This window comes from Eptatretus burgeri, chromosome 4, assembly GCF_056783735.1.
Source record: "Eptatretus burgeri isolate ZD-2024b chromosome 4, Ebu_testis_v1, whole genome shotgun sequence".
Classification (NCBI taxonomy): Eukaryota; Metazoa; Chordata; class Myxini; order Myxiniformes; family Myxinidae; genus Eptatretus; species Eptatretus burgeri.
Genome location: NC_140964.1, coordinates 54,712,619 through 54,727,748, shown reverse-complemented (window position 1 = coordinate 54,727,748; position 15,130 = coordinate 54,712,619). Strand labels below are relative to the sequence as shown.

Here is a 15,130-nt window from a genome sequence, read left to right as displayed (position 1 = left end):
CATTCCTGTAGTTTACCCTTCCCTTTCCAGAGAGGGACAAGAATAACCCTCTCCCAATCAGTTGGGATGATGCCTGTGTTTCAGGCAGAGCACAGAACTGCATGCAATGACATGTGTACAGCATTTCCATCAGCCTTGAGAAGTTCAGCATGGATGCCACAGATCCCAGGAGCTTTACCTCATTTCAACCGGTTCACCACAGCTTGTGTTTCCACAAACGAAGATGGATCACATTTGATTGGAGGGTCAGCAATCGGGTTAGTAACACCCCTGACATCCAACTCAACAGCTGATGGATCAGCCTGGTACAACCGCTCAAAGTAACAGGCCCAGCGGGTCTTCACTTCGGACTCCTCTGTCAAGAGCCCTCCACCCTCCGCTCTCACTGCAATACACCGAGGGATGGGCTTGGTGGAATGCAATGCGCAAAATCCCCTGTAAGCAGGACGAGAATTACTTGACCACAAGTGATGCTCAACCCCCTCACAGATTCCTCGCACATCGGCCTCCTTGTCCACCTTCAGCGCATGTACAATTTTATGCCTCAACTCCTTGAACAGCTAGGTTCTGCCATTAAGCCTGCGACTCTGTTCAATGTTATCCAGTATCCCTTGAGAGACAAAATTCTTCTTCGCCCTCTGGTGAGTTCGAAGACATCCAGCGGCAACATCAAAGATGGTATTCTTGAAGGCACTCCACAACTCTACAGGATTCCCCAAAGCACTCAGACCCTCAAATCCCCACTCAGCCTGTCCGCAAACTTCTCAGCTGCCCTCTCATCCTTGAGCTTGTCAGCATCCAGCCTTGGCTGGGATGGTACCATTCTCCTGGATTTAAGCTGAAACTTCAGAGTTGCTCCCACAAACGTATGGTCTGTCTTGAGGAACTGAGCACTCCGGTTGACCCTGCAATTCTGGATCATCCTCTAGCAACCATCAACAAGCACATGGTCACTATCCTTTGGCACACCACCAACGTTGGAATACGAAGTCCAGCGATGAGCTTGTGGATGCTGAAACCATGAACCAGCCACCCTAAGTCCATGACTTCTTGCAAAGTCAAGGAAATTCATGCTATTTTGGTCCACAGTTCCAGACCAATGTGGACCAACACATATCTCATAACTATCCCAATCAATTCCTGTCTGCTTTAAAATCCCTCAATACTGGAAGAGTATCTCGCCTGGGGCACTGATCAACCACAGACTCGAGCGTGGCATCAAATTTGTCCTTCACGGTGAGATCACTCGCCTCAGTTGGAGCATGTACAGAGACCATAGAAACAACACCCAAGGAATGATGAATCCTTAGTCTCATAATATGCTCATTTCGTGGTGTTACCTCAATTACCATTGGAATCAGCTTATTGGACACTGCTACAGCAACTCTTTGGGCATGGTGACCATCAGAGCGACCAGACCATTAGTACGTGTCACTATCCACCATGATCTCGCCACTATCCAGACTCCAAACCTCAGAGAGTCCTTCAATACCGATGTTCAAATGCTTGATCTCAGATGATAACAGAGACAAGTGATCATCCTCTCTTCGGGATGGGATATTCCAGGCACCCATCAAAAAGCACCACCTCAGGTTAACCCAAGGAGACCGCCATCTTTTGGACGACATCCCAGTACCACCCTAACACACACACACACACACACACACACACACACACACACACACACACACACAATCTAACTTGGGAAGGTTACCCAGTTGTTTTTCTCCTATCAAAGAGTGTGTGTTCTGAAGGATTTGCCCCAATCCCATCATCTGGTGAGCTGCCCAGCTGAGGGCAGCTGCACAGGATATACTCCCATGGAGTGGGTTTTCTATTATATTTACGGTTTTCTTATGTTTTGTAGAATGAAGGGTTTTACGGTGGCCGGAGTACAAATCCTGCCATCAACGTCCTAGATAAAGGTAACCCAACTGCTGGAGGACGTCCGCAGACACAGTTGGGCACGAGATATGGGTGGCCGTTGCCTCACAAGAAGCTCCTCCGCACTCCATGCTTCACATCAGCTGATGTGAAGCATGATGTGCCACAATGTCAATGAAATCATATTTATAGGAAAAAAACAAGTTCATTTCACTATCACCATCCTCACAAACGTATGACCAAACTACTTTCCAAATTTCTAATTGGGATTAGAAGAACAGAGATTTTCAGCATTTTGGAACCAGATTCCAGGCCGATTAGTTTTTTTAGCAGCTTCTTACCCTAAAAACACCCTCTGATATCACAGGGGTTATCAAAAGATAACTCAAACTGTCATTTCTGTAATCTACAAAGATAATTTGAATGATTGAACAACAAGATATTGTTGATAGAATCTTAATTAGGGTGATTTTGCAAATAACTCACGACTTGGAAATGCGCATGGTGGCCATCTTAGAAAATGGCCGACAAGGTCGCTTTTCAGAGTCCCTCCAATGCTTGATATGTTTCTTTTGCTGTCTCGTATCTGTGTACCAAGTTTCATGCTTTTATCATGAAATGCACAATTCAGCCAAATTTGAGCACATACTGTATCTGCCAGACTATGGTCAAAGAAACCATGACTCAAGGTGGGAAAGGTGTGAGCCCTGCCCATCGGGTGGGTGGCGGACCAATGGAAGAGGAGAGAGAAGGGTCATGAATCGTCATCGGTGGGTGACATTAGGCCTTAAGGAATTAGGTAATTAAGGATTTGCCCTCTGTCGCTTGGTTTGTTCCGTGGGCACGTGCCAGTAAGGGTTAAATTGAGAATATTTTCATGAATTGGATCTATTTGATTATTGTTTGCTTCTATTATATTCCTGACCCTGTTCTTGTTTTTTTAATACGCTGTACAAACCTGACGTGGTCTCTCGTTGATTCTGTTTGGTCTGACGGTTTCATCTCAGGGCTCTATCCTGTTAAAGGCAGATTGATTGATTAGATAAGATCAAATCACGTGACTTGGTTGCTCAGCTGATGATAAGATCTGTCACGTGACTTCATATTGGCACGGCCCTTGCTCATACCAAGGACCCCCATCTGCACAGAAACACGGCTCTGGACGTGGGATCCGACAGGAGGTCTCTGTGACGAGGGACTGTCATGGTCTTTCTTTTAATCGACTCACCAGATTCGAACCAGGGAAATGGCTATGAGTGTTTGTGTAAGTTATTATCACCAATCCTGTCGGGTGGTTTTGGACTTCTGTCGATATCAGCAAGACGTTACTAGTTGAAACAAAATTAACAAGACCAATCTAAAAAGCTGAGGCTGCCAGCTCAAAAACGGTGAAGAAAATGAAACGCATCTTTCCTGGTAAATAGAAATAGAAGCGGTTTTAAACAGTAAGATAAATCTACAATACAGGTAAAGATAAATGAAAAGAAAGACAAAATGAAAATCCAGCAAAATTAAAGGCAATTAAATTGCCATCACTGGCCGTGAATGGGTTAACCATCCACCATCCACTATTTAATCACATGCCCTTTTCACACCATAAAGTGAACTGTGTAGAGTGGTGTCTCCCCCTCTCCCTCACTCCCACTCCCTCCCCCCACACCCCCACACCCCCACACCCCCACACCCTGTGTCTAAAGTCAACGGAGAAGCTTTACAGGGGAAAGTTGCCAAAGATTAGATGACGTCTAAGACGGGACATTGCAGTATTCATTGATGAGGATATACAAGGAACTTTGCTGCAGGTAGAAGCCCTTCAGCCAATCATGCCTGCGCTGCACCAACCCCAGAAACCATCACCCGCTCACACATAACCTACCTGTAGATCCTTCCTGAGTTGTGGTGACAAAAACTTTACACAATGTTCCAGATGAGGTCTCATTCAATTCCTATACAATGTTAACACGACCTCTTTTGATTTATAATTTATCCCTCGACGAATACAACATAAAACCCCATTTTCTTTACCGAAAGCTGCCTGGCACCAAGCTGTCTGCTTACTCCCCCCCTCACCTCCCCCTTGTATCTACTTTTTATTTAATCACCAGGGACCCCAATATCATGTCCTTGTAATGAGTCATTAATCTGCCCCATTTTCTTTGAATCCATTCATGTGTGCACCACCTATTTTCGTTTGTCAAAATGAGGGGAAAAAAATGATTACATCGAAAAATTCCGATCTCCTGTCTTGGGTGTTGTCCCATCGTTGACAGCCTTCTGCGACACAACAAGTAAAACACAAAGACAGTGTTGCACTTTAGAATTTTTTCTGAGTTCAATAGTAGAAAATAGACAAATTAATAGAGGCTTTTTAACCTGAGATTTAAACATCAGCAAACAAATGTTCAGATGTAAACAGCATACAGGCCAACGGATTGCCTGTTATATGCGAAACAAGTCCTAATTTTTCAGGATATGTCCGAAAGACATTCCACACTGTTGTCCAATGAAGCCGAATGGCAATTATCGTTGGCAGCAGTGCGTGGCAGAGGGTTATGGCTGCAGACATGAAATAGCTTAAGGTGTGTTAAACACAACAAAGTTCCTTTAGAATTAATCCAAAGTTTCGAGAACCAAGTGAAAATATGAATGGAAGGTAGTTGGTTGAATATTTGGATTAGCCAGTTTGTTTGGAAACATGGATTAGTAAGTACAGGTTAAATCTGGTGTGAACACTGCGGAAGCACATGGGTCTGGGGTAACTCTCTTATCTGAGTGCACTGTCTGCAACAACTCAACAGTAGTCGCATGATCAACAACTCAACAGTAGTCGCATGATCGACAGCCACTCACATCTCATAATGCCAACTTGTCCGTCACCTGCTACCTAACGAGTAGTATTTTTTATAAGCGAACTCCAACACCTTAAAACGGATCAAAATTGTTTGGAATTCTGAATTCCACGAGAACACGACGTTGGACACGACGGTCACGCGCACATTCTAGGCCCACACTCGCATCATAAGCATGCGCTTGCATTACATTACAAAAACTTCTCCAACTGATAGACATTTATCTGTTAGCATGCTTATGTCATGGTTCTGCGTTTAGGGGCGCACACTGCAAATCGCTTAACAAGATGCCGTACACGTTCTGTGGGCGAAACGTGCGGCTCTAATGCCTGTGGCGGAGTTTTTATTTGCAATGCTCTGCTGACATTATCATATTCAATGTGGCATAACAGCTGCACAACAGAGTGGACATGGCAATTCGAAGATGCACAGCAATGTACATTCAATTGATGTGGAGATTACATACAGGTTGTTCTTTTTTTTCACCCCAGAATGCTATTTGAATGCATTTTTTAAAAAATATATATAAAAACCTTCTTCTCGGGGCACCTTGCTTCCCTTGCCTGCCGCAATGATTCCTCTCCCTCTCTTAAAAATAGCATCCTGTTTGTCATCCTTTTTCAGACTGATATGTATCTTCCACCCTCCCCTTTGATGACAGCTTCCAAGCCCTTAGTGTCTGCTCTGACAGATATCAAGTTTTAAACCCTTCCCCAAATGCTTTTATTGGTTTCAACTGAACATTGACAATAATTGGGATACTTATAGTGTTGTAAAAACATTTTCATAGTTTCCATACCAATTTCCTTTTATAGTGATTGAAAGTGTGTCGGCCTATAGGTCTGGGTTTCCCATTTATGATTTTGTAAACGTTTTGTGAAACTCGTACAAGTGGTCAGAGTATTATGATATGGACAATTATATAACCCTTATGGACGAATGATTTTCAAATTGTAAACTTTTTCTGAATACTCCTTCATATCATTTAATTCAATTGCGTCTTCTTTAAAGACTTATTTGTTTATATTTTGTTTTAACTGCTCGGCTTCAACGAAAAACCGAGCATAATAATGCCCCAGCCTGTTATTTATGAGTGGTCCCTCTTGCAAAATACAGCCTCAAGGTCATTGTGGGTGTGGTACATCTCCCATGAAGAGTCTGGCTCAAAAAATACATGCTCTCTTGCCTCATAAATCGAAAATGCCAGGATGAAACAGCTTAGGCAAATGGCAAGATCAGACATTGTGAGGCATCGAGTGCTGTTCATGCATCTGCGGCGGTGAGCGTCGACCTGACGCACCGATCGAAGCTGCTGATCATTCCTAAGGGCGCCATGACAAAGTAGACAGGGCAGCAGTCTGTGCGTCTCAATTCATCACAGAGTGTAACCTTCAGTTGACCTTGCCTGAATATCTTATGAGCATTTAATAGCGTACACCTTCGCTGGAAACCTTTTCTAGGAAGACTGTCCAGACAGCTGCTGTTGATTGCCTTGCCTACCACTGACAAATAGCTCCCTTCTTTTCACGACACACTCTCCCAGCCGGCTTAGACTTCTCACGGTTGCTGCAATGCCGTCATTGAAACTGTTTTGGGGTGCAGGTGCAGTTACCATTGAAAATGAGAAAAAATAAAAGTCTCTCTCTGGGATTTTGAGGTCTATTGATACCAGCAGTGCTTAAACCGCAGAGCCTGACATTGACATCTCATTTGTGAGGCCTGGGCGGTTTTGGTTTAGGCTCCATAAATATCACTGCCACCTCCCAATCATACGTGAGTATAATGTTCGGAGAAAAGTACCATTAGAACGGGTGTTAAACAAGATGGTGCTTGTTAGTAATCACTCATTTCAATGGGAAGTTAGGATAGCTCAGTTGTGTATTCACCTTTGAGTTGTCCGATCTGTTCTGACCCAAACTAGAAACTGTCACCCTGTTGCTTTATAAGCAAGGCATTCCATCAGTGAGTGGAATGACTTCGGAGTGACATTAAGCCAGGGCTCTCGTCTGCAAATGGACATTAAACATCACAAGTAACCTTTCAAAAAAATATATTGGCCCATTGTGTGATGCTAATGTGGCCAAATTCTAAATTTCCGTGTTAATTAGCGGGGGCACTGCAGTGGCACAGCCGCACCTCCATAATGATGCAACCAGAGGGACACATTTGTAATTTAATCCTGGTTTACTATGTATTTACTAGAATAATGGAAATGGCAGGCCACTGTGATTGAAAGGGATAAAAAAAATCAACTCTTCTGGTCTTTCCAAGCTATGAATCTTGACTGCCCTCTACTGTTCATGTGTGGAAATGAACTCATTCATCTCAAAATAAGGGGCTTCCACTTTTATTTGCAAAGAATATTGTCTGTGCTGCAAATAAATGGAAGTGTATTTTGTTATGTTTATAATCTCCAAATAGCGCAGCAGACGACAGAACACAAAGGAGGGCACCCAACCTTTTGAGTGAAGGAGTTTCGGTGATCCTGCAGTTCCAGACACCAAAACAGTCTTGGCACCACTTCCTTTATCCTGATATAGCAAGCCCCAGAGACTATGACCTACCACAGATAAGTAATACTGCAGACCATAAGTCCGGAAATTATTTTATTTTATTTGGTCAGGGTACAAAAAATTATCTCGCTCCTTTCTGCGCATGTGCGATCGGGACAAATTCAGAGACAAAGTACGTTAAAACGGCAGGTTTGTTTTCCAATGCATGTTCCAATTCATGTCCCAAATTTAACATTCGATTTAATTAAGCTGTTTCCTGATCAAAACTGACATTTACAGATCGATGGACCGATAGATATGAACCAATTGCTTAACTCCACTTTTCCCTTCGCATGCACGGAGTAATGAGGATAGGTCAAGAAATAAAGTGAACTTTCTTGTCACTAAAAATGCATGTTTGTAATGCTGTGCAATTATTGTATTCAGTGCGATAGTGCAGGGGTAAATACGAGTCATCTGTTCACCACTTAGCGCCTGACTTCCATGTGTGTGGCGCTAGTAATTGTTCTGCAAAGATGGCTACCCCACAATAAGAGTGCATAGAACAGCGAGTAATAATCACCATGGTTGACACAGTCCTTGAAAGTCCTGGCAAAATGAGAATGCATTTTCCAGCGCAGTAATGCCCCGGTTTACGTTGGGGGCGCATTCCTGAAAGGTGCAATGGATATCCAGGGCTCTGTCTGTCTTTTCATTCTGCGAGATGAAGATACGAGATGGCATCCGCTTCCAGAACAGGCCCGTTTCACCCACATTAAAAACTTGTTTGAGTACCCGCCATCTTCAATGATTTTCTTTCGCCTTTCTGGGTACGATTCGGCAGCATTCTTGATGGCACTAGCGGCTTCACCCGAAAGGCAGATGATGTGGAGAGTATGTCTCTTCTGGAAGCGATTGAACCAGCTGTGACCTGCAATGAACTTCTTATTGACATCACTCTCATCCTTCTTCTCTTTGTGTTATTAAAGAGACTCTTTTCCTTCTACATTATGATGAGCCTGCTAACAGGCATGTTGGACTTGTTGAGATCATCGATCCACATGGCCAGCAAATGTTCCGTATCCTCTATACCTTACTTCGTAGTTTCGTTATCTGCTTAGATAACTGTCTTGCACTTTCACAAATTACGGTGGAATTTTTATATGGATGGTACACACAGCAGTCGGAGGCAAACTTAATAACCCAGCAACATCTTCTGCACATTTATCATTACCCATTTGATGACATCTAATTTCACTTCTAAGTTAACACTTTTATGCTCTCTCTTAACCACAGATACAGCCTTGTCACTTAAAACATGCTAAGGAGGCATGATGCTAAAGAATCACAAATATATTTCACGACAAACTTCACAAACCACGACAATATTTTAAAACGTAGTCTGCATGCAACAAGAGCTGAAAACAGACAACGGAGGGAATGGTGAAGCTGTGTGTTAATGCTCGCATCTTCATCCTTGAGGGACCCACAATGTTAAATTTAATTACTAAAAATACTGCATTCAACACGAGTGTACAGCAGTAAACTTTAATACAAATTATACAGGGTACAATAAGATACAGTACACGATAAACAAATCACCAAAATACTGTACATAATAATATATTATACTCGACAGTACAGTGCATTTCTTGATGCACGACACAAAGTAGTTCGTGTACGGGGTAGGTTGGAGGCTGAGGCGACATACAAACAGGGACTGATGCTGTCAGCGGCGTAAGTGTTCGTGAGGCGATGCAAATCAGATAATAGTCGTGGTATTATTGTACTCAAAAGTCCTAAAAAAACTTGTCCAAGTCCTTGAAACTCCTGGAAAATTGAGAAAATTGTGCAAATATAATCTGCTGCGTCGCCAGTCTCTTTAAGAGAATGTTACCAATTTTAACATCCTTTGGGGATTTACCAAATCCAAGCCAGAATTGTTTCTCATGCACAAAGTCTGCAATGGTGGATCACCACATGAAACATGTTCTTACAGAATAACAGTTTATTATAAGAAGGTACAGGATGCCAAAAACGGAGAATCCCGGGTCAAAATATAGAACAGGAAGATAAATAAATAAATAAAGCACATTCGTGATGCCAGGCAATGTCTTTTAAAAGTGGGGAGGAAGGGTGTGCCAGGCAAGGTCTTTTAAAGGATACCTGAACAGGGGGTCGAAAATGCTCTCCCATAAACATTTCTCTAGCCCACAGCTGTGGCACCCAGCGGCGAGGCGAAGCATCCAGCAGGCGAAGAGAGCGCAGATAAAGCGAAGCGGCAACAGCTTGTTGGGCGGCCAGTGACATCAGCATGCTGCACGTGGAGTGGAGAACATGTGAATGGGTACTTTTATGGCATGATGTCAGGACATGCATTAAATTATTTGAGTGCTTGCGGAAACTCCTGATTAACTCTGAACCCTAAGCTCCTTGGACTTTCGGCTCTCCCACCCTGGGCTCCCTGGAGAAAAATCGGGCTGCTTGAGTAGATTGAGGTTTGAACAGTGGCTGCTAAACTGGAAGCTCGGGTATATGGAGGTTTGCAGAGTGGCCAGTAAAACGGCCACTTGGGTATATGGAGGTTTGCAGAGTGGCCAGTAAAACGGCTGCTAGGGTATATGGAGGTTTAAATAACAGCTGATAAAATGGCCGCTAGGGCTTATAGGGTTAAGCAAGTTTTGCTGAAATATTCAATGGAATATGGAAAACAGAAAATGTACAATGTTTCCATCTTATTCTTGTGGTTTATTCCAATGTCACTTGGATGTAAAACGTATATTAAAAGTCCTGAAAAACAATTTTTTTTGTCCTGGAAAACTCGTGGAAAATTCCTGGAAATTTGGTCTTCCATGGCTGTGTGAATCATGATCAGGTATTTGCATAATGAAAGTGTGACACCATGTGATATTCTTCGGAAAAAGATTATCATGGTGTGAACTGTATTTTGTTGGCAATGGAACCCACGTTTGACAACACAGAAGTAAGCATTCCACATCCAAGGTCCGTTGTCACACCAAGTGGAATTGTACAAATATACATGTAGAGTAAGGTTGGGGAAGATTCCCCTCACAGAAATTTCCAGGCCAAAAATTCCCCCAACCATCCTCCACCACACTACCCTCTCTGTATAATCAACCATTTATTTCCTTAATATAAGTTTATGCCTGGTGTTAGCTTAATGGTGAGGGTGGTGGGCTTTTGATCCGAAGGTCCCGAGTTCAAATCCCGCTCAGCTGTTGAATTAATACCAGGTGGGGTTAACTCGGCCTGTCATCCTTCCAAGGTCGGCAAAATGAGTGCCAGCATGCTGGTATACTGTGTCAGAGTGGCGATCCGTCCAGGATTGTGCCCAATAGCCAAGGAAACTGCTGAGGCGGCACCAACGCTCCGCAATGAGTATGGTCCCAATCTCCTCCAATAAGTTTAGTATCCTGAATATACACACCAGAGGACTCTCTGCTGATAGAATATTCAGGAATTTAAAATGAAAACGTTCATCATACACTGAATAAAAGGACAGAGGTTTTATTTGTTGTGTGTGGGGCATCTTCCCCCCATCTTACTCTACAGATCACAATTGAATGCAAGCATTGTTATTATATCAACTAACAAGAAAAGCTGCAAATGCTTTAAAAAAAAAAAACATAATCTAATGTTACTCAGTCAAAAGCAATTTTAACATTTTGAGTTGAAGTCTTTGCAAGTTTAAATTGAATAAATGTTCTCTCTTTGCCTTCTATTTTTATTTTCACTAATTCATCAATTTAAATTTCTCAGGTGAATGAATCTCATTTAGAAATTTTCCCTGGCCTCTCCTAATGATGCCATTAATCAAAGAGCTTAATAGAGTGGTCATAATCATAACCTGAAGAGCCCATACCCAAACAACCTGAACATTAATAACCTAACACTAACCCGAACAACCATAACCTTAACCTTAACTCCAGAAGCCCTGACCTAAACATCCCAAACCCTAACAACCAGAACCCTAACCCTAAACATAAATATCCCAACCCTAAAAACACTCACCATAAGCCTAATCTTAACAATCCTAACCATAACAACTCCAGCCTTGAAAGGTTATTGAACTTGTAAGAGCAACTGTTGGAAAAATAATCCTTTAAGTGTCCCTGATGTTGCAAACATTTATTCATGGTCTAATCCTTTGTTTTGTTCATGCCTGCTGCAGCGTAAATAATCGATTAAAAAAAAAAAATTAACTTGGGAGAAATTTCACATGCCTTTCATCACTCCAACTTTATGAACAAAAAGTAGTGCTTACAGCTATAGAAAAACAATTCTTACAATCAACAAAATCATTGTAATTGAGTTTTTCCTGAAATAAAATCACAGCACTTCACCAAGAGAGCTGACAGAGGAAATGTTCTTTAATGTACCCTCCCACGTTAATGCACTTGAGTGTGGTAGACCCCCCAACCCCCCCCCCCCCCCGAGGGATTTGATCATGTATCTTGCAAGTGGAACACACACCGATAGGTCTTCTGTTCATCACAGTTGGGTATATTATCATTCACATTTCTCATGGTAAGAACATTCGATGGTGCAGGTGTGTTCTTCTTTGAATTGATTTCAGAATCTTGATTGATTTGCTTTGAGCTGATTTGTAGTTTGTGCGTATTGGCCTCTTCTGAAAGAACATTTGCTGCGAAAGGCAGTGGCCCGGAGATTTTTTTTTTTGACCAACTGCATTAATTGATTTGAAAGTACAAGCAAGTTGAAAAATTGTGCATGCTTTTTCCAAATGCTTTCGTTTTGGGAGAATTTTTTTGTGAGAAATTCCTCCATCATTTCTTCAGGCTGCCTTTCATCTCTCAGAACTCATTAGTTCATCAGAACTTGGACATCCTGATGTGGGATTTATTCAAGCTACAAGCATGACCGTGAGTTACAACAACTACTACTACGACTTTAATGGCCCCAACCTTCTTTTGGGAAGCATTGTGGGTCGGCTGGGGAACGTTTTTGACCAACATAAGTCTTTCATTAACCGGTTCGACTGAAAGTGAGTTGGGCAAGAATTTCTAATTTGTTTATTGTGCTGGCGATGGCTTGCATACTCTTTGCAAAAGACACTGTAGGATATTTAACATCAACCAACTAATGCTGGCAGACAAAATATCCAGCTTAATGTCTATCTGAAGGATGGTGCACTTTGTGAAACATAGATCAATGCCCTTGCCTGTGAATCACCAATCTGACAGTTTACAGTTAGGTCTGGAATCAAACCCAGACTACACAACCCAAAGCACCATCTTCATTGATCCATATGAGCTAACGACCAAGATATTTTTCATTGAAAAAAATATATACAAGGTGTGAGAGCGCCACCATGCCACAAAGATAGGAGTCACAAACAACGGAATTCCACTAAGTTACATCACAAGTGACATGAGCAGTTATAATTTCCACACCTGATCAATGATTTGATCATGGACATTAAGTCAGGACCTATCAGTACCATAGTACTTATGGGAAAGAAAACATATTTGCACATAATTTTTTGGTGTTAAATATTCTCTTTCTTTTTTTTTGACAGGGGTCAAAACTGATGGAGGAACTGCACATGGCAGAGTGTGAGAAGCCGACACACTAAACAATGAAGCAGGGAAGAGCATGTGAATAGGGAATTAGACAAAGAATTACGGAATGGCAGGATAACAATAGTGGACACAAGATATGTGCAACAGAAGAGAATAGTCATTTTAATGGTTGACCAAGAATAATATGGAACAGCCAATAATAATATGGTACAGCCAAGAATAATGTGTTACAGACAAGACACAGGGTCATTGCTGAGACAGGGAATTAAAACATTAACAGATTGAGTGGAAACAAGATTAGAAAAGGAGGTTTAAGAAAAAAAATACTTATTTTAATATATAGTCAAATTTATCTGATTAATAAAAAATGGACTTATTACCACACGCATGAAGGAAAAGCAGATTGGTTCACCCTGTCTGTCTTTCTGTCTACAGACATCAGTCTATGATCGAACTACTAATTTCAATTGGATTTTATATTTTCAATATTTTAGAACATGAATCGGAATATGAATCAGAACATGAACCAGCAGTTTAACAGTGATTTGACTCTGAATTTGGCATATTGTACGAATTCTCATCCTGAGTGTGCACGCACATTGTTTCAGTCTATCTGTCTGGCAGTCGAACAAAATTGAAAATCATTCCAATAGGAAACTTACTGTTTTTCAGGACGCCATAAAGTACACAAACAACAGGCACAAATAACTAATTTAATGTGTTAAATAAGGTGGTGTAAATGATGGTACATCAACGTTGGTAAACATATGAAAAATGCATTGTTTTCTTTTTTAATACGACCTATAAAACCTTATTTTATTTCAATTCAATTATATACTTGAATACTGTAACACAAATTGCCTTATTTTCACTTCCAGAAACTTTGTTTAGCAACAAAATTTTACATCATCTTACCGAATCAAAATTTCCACTCACACCATCAGCATCATTCTTGGAAACATAGATCATGTATTGTATATAGATCATGCTCGGTAATGCAAAGCAAGAGTATAAAAGACCCTTCCCATTTACTTTTTCTCAAGATTACGCCTGGCCAGGTGTTCTATACGATGAATTCTCTAGTTCACATCAATATTTTTCCAGTCTTGGTTAAACTATGACCTCTGACTCACCGCCATTTGATTCACGATTCCAGCTCACCTATGGTTCATTCTCTCAAGAAGAACATCTTGCTGAAATACAATATTACGTGAAGAAAGAATGTCGGAAGATCACAAACTTTGCTTTAAGGAAGAAAGTTCTGAAAGCCTTATCTGAACAAGTACTTTCCAATCACACTTCACCTCCTTTAGCCATAGTTAATGGGGAATTTATTGCGTGCAAAATCAAAGATCTGCAAGTATATTTGTTAGTCTGGTCTATTATAATTACTCTGTGAGTGTAGTGCAAAATGAGGTTAAACAATTATTTCACTCTGTCTGTCTGCCTGTCTTCAGAAATCAATGATCGAGGAACTACATAATTTCAATTTAATTTTTTTTTATACTTGGAACACTCTGGATTCGAGAAATTTCAATATAATTTTATACTTGCAACACTAGATTCGAGAACATGAATGAGAACACGAATCTGCAGTTTAACAGTACCTTGGCTCTCAATTTGGCAAATTGTATGAAATATCATCCCAATCGCAAATGTGCACAGAGTAAGATAATTTTAGCTCACCTGGAACGTAGTTCCGAGGAGCTTATGGGATGGCACATCATCCTTCCTTCCGTGTGTCCATCCATAAACACTTGCAACTTCTTTTCTGAAATTACACATACGATTTCGATAAAACTTGACCACAACCTTTATCACTTGTGATGGACCCAAGTTTGTTCATGGCATTAAAAAAAAATCCAAAGGTATTTACTTTCTTCTCTGTTACATATTTTGTGGGTCAACCATGCTTTCCAGTGATTCCCTGGTTTTCTTATCCAGCCACGACCAGGTGAGTGCCCAGGGGTATCGCCGCTATTTTTTAGTCTGCCTGTCTGGTTGTCAAACAAAATTGAAAATCGGGCCCTAAGGTGGTTTAACGTATGGGTTTAAAAAAAATAAACTTACTGTTTTTAGGGACATAATAAAGGACACAAACAACAGGCATGAAGACCTAATTTAATGTGTTGGATAAAGTGGTGTGAAAGAAGGTGCATCAATAGCGGTAAACTTCCGAAAAAATTCTTGGTTTTCTTTTTTCTATTGCTTCTAAAACCTTTATTTTATTTCAATTTCATTATATACTTGAACACTGTAGGACACAAATCGCCATATTGGCACATCCTAATGCATCCAATTTAGCAGCACTCTGACAAAATATTGAACCAGTTTACGCAAA

At 41.2% G+C, this 15,130-nt stretch overlaps 1 long non-coding RNA gene across 4 annotated transcripts in view; it reads left to right on the top strand.

Moving 5' to 3' along the window:
• The window catches only part of LOC147028087 (uncharacterized), a 183,062-nt gene extending 168,402 nt beyond the window's left edge, over window positions 1–14,660 (top strand). For all 4 annotated transcript variants that reach the window (XR_015057416.1, XR_015057415.1, XR_015057414.1 and 1 more), the window contains 2 exons: window positions 12,046–12,129; window positions 12,786–14,660. This is a non-coding gene — a long non-coding RNA (uncharacterized LOC147028087). The remainder of the gene's footprint in view (window positions 1–12,045; window positions 12,130–12,785) is intronic.
• Window positions 14,661–15,130: the final 470 nt, after the last annotated feature.